The sequence below is a fragment of the Bidens hawaiensis genome, unplaced genomic scaffold (assembly GCF_021521415.1).
Source record: "Bidens hawaiensis isolate Kalapana, Puna unplaced genomic scaffold, B.hawaiensis_p1.1 tig00014135_1, whole genome shotgun sequence".
In the NCBI taxonomy this organism is placed as follows: domain Eukaryota; kingdom Viridiplantae; phylum Streptophyta; class Magnoliopsida; order Asterales; family Asteraceae; genus Bidens; species Bidens hawaiensis.
In genome coordinates, this window is record NW_027492215.1 from 116,973 (window position 1) to 125,698 (window position 8,726).

The following is an 8,726-nucleotide window of genomic DNA, read 5'->3' on the forward strand; positions in this document are numbered from 1 at the left end:
AAATGAGAATTATGTCTAGTGGACATTACAAAGCAAAGCGTAATCTAAGCATAAACTTCATCTTCTTGAGTTGTAGGCTGCTTGTCTTCTTTCAACTCTCACTCCTCCTGCCTTTTCCTTAAAGATAAACAATTGTTGCTGATGAGAATGATTTTCAGGAATTGTCCAGTTCATAATATCTTTCAAATCCTCATCATGAAGGAAGGTCAGGTCTTCATCGTTCTTGATTGTACCCAATGTCATACCAACTGAGTTCCTGAGAATGTAGAAACCATTGTTTTAATCATAATCAACTCTTGCATTTCTACCATTCTACTGAACCTCATGGTTGGGTCTTCTCATTCTTCTTCTATACTTATGCATGTCATCATGTTGGCCAGAGGATTATTGTTCATTACTCTGGAATTGTAACCAATTTCAGCACATCTGATGTCACTAATCCTCTTGCCTCTTTTGGTCTTGTCATACTCTGTCAATCTCCATTTCTTTTCTGATTTAACAGAGGGAATCCCAATTCAGCTTCACTTTTCAAATGCATTGACAACTCATATTGTTGCCTTCCAGCAAGTTTGTTTCTATCATGATAGTCATATAAGTTCATACTTGCCATTTTTTCTAATTGTTCTCTCTTGTAGTCTGCAAAATCATATTTGAAAATAACCTCTTTCAGTTCTCTACTCTCCATAACCACCTTCAAAGTACGAGAAACAGAGTCATAGAACAGCTTTATTGGTAGGTCCACATCAGTTGGTGGCCTTTCTTGTCTTTGTTGAGTAACTCCAGTTGCAGAACTCTGTCCTCTAGAAGAACTTTGTCCTCATGAAGCTGAAGGCCTTGTTGGAACAACTTTCCTGGGTTTAGTGGCCCTCTCTAATCCAAATTTCTTCTCATATATGGAGATCAACATCTCTGCTGGTATATTTAACAGATCTACAAGGTTTTCACCTCAGTCTCTGAATAATCTGCCAATCATATTCATCATATTTTCATCCCCAAGCTGACCGGCTAGTGAAAACTTTACTCCACCAGGTCCAACTATAAAACTTATGGGGTTCTTTTGCTTTTCCAACAATTTCTCCCATTCGGCCTTCTGTTCGTAAAACAATTGTTTCAATTAAGCCTTTCCCAACATATCAAAAGCATTTTCTTTCATACCCTTATTCTTCATTACTTATTTTAGGGTCTTGATCATCTCCTCATCTTCCCATGGATCTCTGTGTTCAACAGGTTCCGGTTTTACTTGTATAGGGACAGATGGTTTTGATGCTTCAACATTTTCCAGATTAATCTTTTCAAGCTCAGACATGTATAGAGCCAGTTTGTCTGTTCTGCTCATGCCTTCAAGTTAGCTGAGCCTCCCCTTTGCTTCCATCAATCTATACAACAACTCCAATTGCTCATTTTCCCATTTTCTCTTCTTTTCAATCTTACTCTTCTCAGCCAACGATACAAGTCTAGATTTCTTTGTAGAAGTTTTTGGTTGATCTTTCATTGATAGTCTTTTTAAATGAGATTCAACATTTTCCTTTGTAAGACTGTCAACTAACTCTGGAGCCATCCTTTATCAATCAAATATTTACATTTTCCACCAAACCTTTTTGACAATTCATCTATCTTTTCAATGTGTTTTTCTTCTCTTGCCAATCTCTCTTTCTCCTCTTTCTCTATAGTTTCTCTGGTCATATTATAATTTCTTTCCAAATCATTGAAGTTCATTCTGCTCAAATCCTTCTCATTCAATCCATGTCTTCTCAAATATTCTCTATACTTCATTGAATCTTTATTTTTATTTTTCAATCCTCTTCCTGATTTCATAATCTTCTCTATCAACCAGCTTTTGCAACACCTCAAAAGATAGAGGAGCCAAATTTTTAAATCTATACCCTTGACTTATCAACTTCACAATTAGTGGATTATTTCTCCTTGCTTCATTAAGGCTTTGTTGTATGTTCTCCCTATGTTCATCAGTCATTTCAATTTGAGGTGAGACAACATCAACCTTTTCCACTTTATCACCGTGATCATTATCATTGTCATCCTCATCATCATCAGTACTCTCATAATCATTATCATCTCCAACACTTTCATGAGCTTCAGTGTCATCTTCTTGTTCAGTAGAGTCATCAAGTGCTTGTATTTTTGGTTCATTAAGATCAGGTTCAGCATCAGGCATGACAACCTGAATAGGAACAGCCATTACAGGGCTTGTGTGTTCCTTAGGGCTCTCAACAACATATTCAGTATCATCATCCTTCTTAGCCCCTTTATTCACAGTTTCATCATCACTATGTTCATATTCATCATATCTGAACCTCTTTCTTGAACACTTCTTTTCATATTTGACATCATCTTCACAGCTCCATGCAAAAGGGTTTTTCTTAATATCTTCTTCAACTTGTTTCACCCAACTCGTTGTAGCTGTAGTTATGAGAGGTTCTCCAACCTTGTCAGGTACCATCTACTTGATAGGTTCATCATGTTCAGTTTCAGCAGTGGTTGGAGCTTCAGCTTCAGCAGACTTACTAATAACCAAAGCTAAGGTGTTGTCAACCTCTTCAGCTTGTTTCATTTTTCTCAAGACCTCAATTACTTCCTGGTCAACATCATCTTCAATCTGATCAAGAGTCTTAGCAATGTTTGCTTGTTCAGTTAAAGATTCTTGCTCAGCCAGCTTTTCTGCAGTCATGGTTTGGGCAATAAATTCCCTTTCCATTGTTTCCCTCACAATATTGGTATGCCTTCTGGCAGCCTGTACATTCTCATCTTCTTCCTCATCATCCACATCCTGTGTATCAACAGGCTCAACATCATATTCAGATTTAATTATGGCTTTCCCCCTTTCTTTTCTAATCCTTTCCTCTTCAGATTGAGTGGGAAAACTGTCAATTTCAACTTCTAATCTTTATAGTTCTTCTTCATCAGCCACAATTTCCTTCTCCTTTCTCAACAGATCATCATCAAATTCTCCATACAAGGTATCACTTCATTTTCTACATCAAAGTTTTGTTCAACATCAGAAGATTTATCACCCTCATAATCATCATCAACACTCATTCTTCTCTACACTCTCATCAGCATCACATTCACCATACATATTTTGAATATTTTTCAAAGCATCAGCCTCAACCTCCACTTAAGACTCACGGGTTAACCAGAAGTCCCTCATAAGGCACCCGCGGGGCATACAAACCATCCGCATAACTATGGGTGGAAGAAACATCCCTGCAAGACATGCGGAAGAATCCTGGCACCCTCAAAAGTCGTCCGCAAGACGGAACATTCGTCCGCATAAATAACGACGTGGTAGTGTCCCGGGATAGCTGTCAATAACTATACCTTCTCAAGACGTTTTCTTGGGCAATATGTGATCCCTTGGCCAATCAACTGGTGACACCTGGCAAGGCCGTTATAACCAAGCACATGGCCAATATTACCCATTAACCAATGTCAGGGAGACGCGTGTCCAGGTTGTTATACATGCACATGCAACGTGTAGATTGAACCTCTCGTGTGAAGACACGTGTACAGGCGGTTATAAGAGAATCTTCTAAAGGGACAGCTAGCCCAATCACTTCCGCACACCCTTCGGATATAAATACCCCCTTGATCATCATGGGGTATTCATTCACTCCCACTGTACTCTCTCAATTTACTTAAGTACTTTATCTTCATCAGAGATGTACTTATTCTCACACCGGAGGGTGGTTACGGGAAGACCCCCCCTTGTCCTTCCCGTAACGAGCTCACGGTGTTTGTTTTGCAGGTTCACGTCATTGGACTTTAGCAATTGTGTTCATATCGTATCGGCAGTTAACAGTATTCTACTTTGTGGACTCATTGGATCTAGGACCCGTCAAGGAGAGTAGATCCGTGTTTCTTCATTGGCGCCATCCGTGCTTTTGTTAGAACAGCAAGAAAATTTTTTCGTTCTCTTTACGATATGAATCAGTTACCTAAAGGGCCGAAGTAGAATCAATCGCAACCTCCACGTGATCTCAATAACGTGAAGGAGCAACGACCATTTTTGCTAGAATCACAAACTCTGTTCCACGAACTGATGCCGTGAACCCTGGAGGTTTTACCTTAGGTGGTTCAACGGCTCGGGGACATTTCTTTCACACCCTCAAATTTCCACTAGCGGGGTTTTACCGCGAGGCGCGTGACACACCAAGATCTTAACCATTCATCATACCAAACCAACAAACATAAAAAATATAAAACACGATCTAACTCTCGTCAAAGTACGAGTTTCAAAAAAAAAACAAATAGTTCAAAGTCTTGTGGAAACGTAAAGGTTTTAAAACAAGTAACGCGTGCCCAAACATGCACAACCCATAAGTCTAAAAGAAATATGCAATTAACAAAAACTCCAAGCAGCATGCTACGTGCTCCCTAGCACTACCTAGCGACCTGGGCAAGTATCAATACTCAAGTGTCAACACAAGGTTGGTGAGTTCATAAGTTATAATAAAATAAAACAAGTATAATATGAATAAGTAGATTTTTCACATTTCAAATTTCTATCGGGGTAGCTAGCCCATTTACAAGCTACTAGACGGTTGAACTGAAGCTGACTGTATGTATGCCTTCTTACCAGGTCTATCATCGACACTGGCGTATAATAGTTAGGTAAATAAAACACTCATTTTACGACATCACAGCCGTGCTAGCGCGATTAGCCCGATTGGGATTTGTCAAACCCAGTAGTACTACTCAATATAACCCCGCGATCCCATCCTATCTGTTCAAAGTAATGTAAGGACTTTCAGTGATATAAAAGCATCTAGTATAAACTTGTGATATAAATAAGAAATTTCAAAAATCCGAAGTATGCCACTGCGTCTTCCTCCAGAAAACAGTGTAAAAACAAGTATGTGTTTTCTCCCCAAAAACATGTAAGAGAAAGATAGTTGGTGTTTTCTCCCCGAAAACGTGTATTAAAGTGGTTTGGTTTTCTTCCCGAAAACATGTATGAAAAGTATGAACTCACCTTAAGTATGTAGAAGAGATTCCGAGAACAAGCTTAACGAAAAAAAGTATGCCCGCCTAACCAATACCTAGTACAAGCGGTAAGCTATGAGGATGTGTTTAACAATACGACACCCTAAGACTCGCGTATGACCCACACACACAAACGTGGACCTGACCCGACGACTCGTTGGTGATTGACATAATTTTGACTGTTTCCAATTATTCTAACATGCATCCTATCTCACAACATCATCCGAACATAAAGCAGTTATCAATTATCTCAAATCTGTTCAAGAATCTTCTGAGACAGATTATCGCATGCGGAAATTAATTTATTTAACTAGACATCCCTTTAAAATAAATTCCACAAAAATTACCACAGAAGCACGTATCAATTTGGTTTCTCAATATGTTTTTATTATATTTTTACTTTGTGTAAAACATTCACAACAATCAGATCATCACAGAAGGTGCAGATTTTAAATCAGTCTGCGCAACACAAAGTATAAGCTAGGCTAGACCTCCAAACCAAACTAAATCAAGCAGGCCAATGGGGATAACTTTCTGACTCAATGTAGAAACTTTCAGAAGTGGAATTAACCCATTTGGCTTTGTCACCATTTAGTTATAACGTCGGGACTGTAGTGCAGAATCCCACCTTACCAGTCAGATTCGACATATGGTTTTGTAAAATCATAAAAACTATCAAGAACTCGTCCAAAAATTACAAACTATAACTTTTTGAAAACTAGACTCCAAGTAGAACGTCATGAAATCAAGAATCAATCAAAACTAAGTATCCTTCATCAAGTTACATGTAAAACCATAAGCGAGTAAAATTTCATCCAGAATCTGATATAACATAAACCCTAAATAAATCGTGTTTCCATCGATTCTAACGTTGTAAATATTAATCACCAATCCTACATGTCAGGTAACAGGTATATCACAGATATTTTTCACACCATATTTCGTTTAACATCACAAGAACACGTAACGAATCAAGAAAGCAACGATTTAGAGGTGGTTACTTACAACTCGTGATTACTTCTATAATACACGAACCCTAGCACCTCCTATGCACCCCAAAGCTTCCAAGATGACCCAAGAGAAAGAGCTCTAGGGTTTTCTTTGAACGGCAGTAAATAATTATGTGATCTCGGTTTTTAGGAAGTTTTCTTTTTTAAATAACATGTATGGGATAAGATCATAATCTGCACATGTTATTATTATTATTATTATTATTTAAATAACCAAGTATACACATGTAAAGCAATTTATCAAGTGACACATATATAATCGTTTATAATGTAACGGCTTTCGGGTTCGACATTTATCACCAACTCGTACGGATGAACTCGTGTGTTTGTGTCTCGTTACCGACTCGTGAAATGTTATGCATGAACGTCTAGAATTGTGGAGCATGCTGAAAAAATGCGAGGTGTCACATCATCCCCTTGTTGAATGAATTTCCATCCCGAAAATTTTGTTCATGATACATATGTAAGAATTAAAATTTGGGTTGTCACATCATCCCCTTGTTGAAAGAATTTCGTCCTGAAATTTCAATTGGTTCATGGGGCCTCGGTTCAGGTAATGGAAATAGATTAGGATATTTTTGTTTCATTTGGTCCTTTCGTCCCCATGTGAACTCCGGTCCACGCCTAGAGTTCCAACGGACTTTCACGATAGGCACCTTTGAATTCCTAAGAGTTTTAACACCTTGATCCATGATTTCGACCGGCTTCTCAACAAATCAGAGCTGATCGTCGACTTGAATTTCGTCTAAGGGAATAATGACTGAATCGTCGGATACACACTTCTTTAAATTTGACACATGAAAGACATTGTGAACACCACTAAGTTCATTAGGTAAGTCTAGACGGTAGGCTACCGGACAGATTTTCTCCAAAATTTCAAATGGTCCTACGTAACGTGGATTTAATTTGCCTCGTTTGCCCAAACGGATTACACCCTTCCAGGGTGAGACTTTAAGAAGGACCTTATCCCCTTCTTGGAATTCCAAAGGCTTACGGCGGTTATCAGCGTAACTCTTTTGGCGATCACGAGCTGCCGCCATTCGGTTTCGAATTTGCACGATCTTTTCCGTAGTTTCATGTACCAGTTCAGGTCCGGTAAGCTGGCTTTCGCCCACTTTCGACCAACAGATGGGTGATCGACATTTACGCCCATACAATGCCTCGTAAGGTGCTGCTTTTATGCTAGTATGATAGCTGTTGTTGTAAGAAAATTCCACCAGAGGGAGGTGACTTTCCCAGTTACTGCCAAAATCGATAACGCATGCACGTAACATGTCCTCCAGTGTTTGAATCGTACGCTCACTCTGGCCATCGGTCTGTGGGTGGTATGCTGTACTCATATCCAACCGTCAGCCAAGAGATTCGTGCATGGATTCCCAAAAACGAGAAGTAAATCGAGCGTCATGATCCGAAATGATTGAAATTGGTACCCCATGACGAGACACCACTTCTTTTATATAAATACGAGCAAGCTTCTCCAGCTTGTCCGATTCTTTAATTTCCAGAAACAGCGCAGATTTAGTCAAACGATTGACAATCACCCAGATAGTATCGCACCCACTTGGTGATTTGGGAAGTTTAGATACGAAATCCATGGAGATTGGTTCCCACTTCCAGGACGGAATTTCTGGTTGTACGAGTAGGCCAGACGGTTTTTGATATTCGGCCTTAACTTTGGCGCAAGTAAGGCATTTCCTAACACGATTTGCAATTTCAGCCTTCATGTTCGGCCACCAGTACAACGTCTTAAGATCTTGATACATTTCGTCAGACCCCAGGTGAATTGAATACCTGGACCGGTGTGCTTCATCCATCACGAGTTCCCTTAAGTCCCCGTAAAGTGGGACCCACATTCGGTCCATGAAGTAGGGGAGACCATCAGATTTCAATTCAAGGTGTTTGTCGGCACCATTGAAAGTTCGGATTTCTTATTCTTTTCTTTTAAGGCTTCGAGTTGGGCGGAACGGATTTGATCGGGCAGACCAGAATGGATAGTTAGTTGTAAGGCTCGAACACGCCTGGGTTTGGTTTCCTTTCGACTAAGAGCATCAGCTACAACGTTTACTTTACCCGGGTGATATTTTATTGCGCACTCGTAATCATTCAGAAGTTCAACCCAACGACGTTGTCGCATGTTTAACTCTTTTTGCTCTAGGATGTGCTGGAGACTCTTGTGATCGGTGTATATAGTGCATTTGGTACCGTACAAGTAATCTCTCCAAATTTTCAAAACGAAGATTACCGCACCCAACTCCAGATCACGGGTCGTATAATTTTTCTCATTAATTTTGAGTTGACGAGAAGCGTACGCGATCACCTTGTCTCGTTGCATAAGCACACAACCAAAACCTAGGATCGAAGCATCGCAATACACTATGAAATCATCCACTCCATCTGGCAATGATAAAATGGGCGCACTACAAAGTTTGGTTTTAAGCAGTTGAAAGGCTGACTCTTGAGGATCGCTCTATTTGTAAGCTATTCCTTTTTTGGGTCAGGGCTGTAAGAGGCTGAGCGATTTTTAAGAATCCCTCAATGAATCTACGATAGTAACCAGCGAGACCAAGAAATTGTCGGACTTCGGTGGGGGGTTTTTGGGGTTGCCCAATTTTTAATGGCTTCGACTTTAGCTTGATCGACATGTATTCCAGCCTCGTTGACTATATGTCCGAGGAAGTGGACTTCACGAATCCAAAAGTCGGACTTAGGGAATTT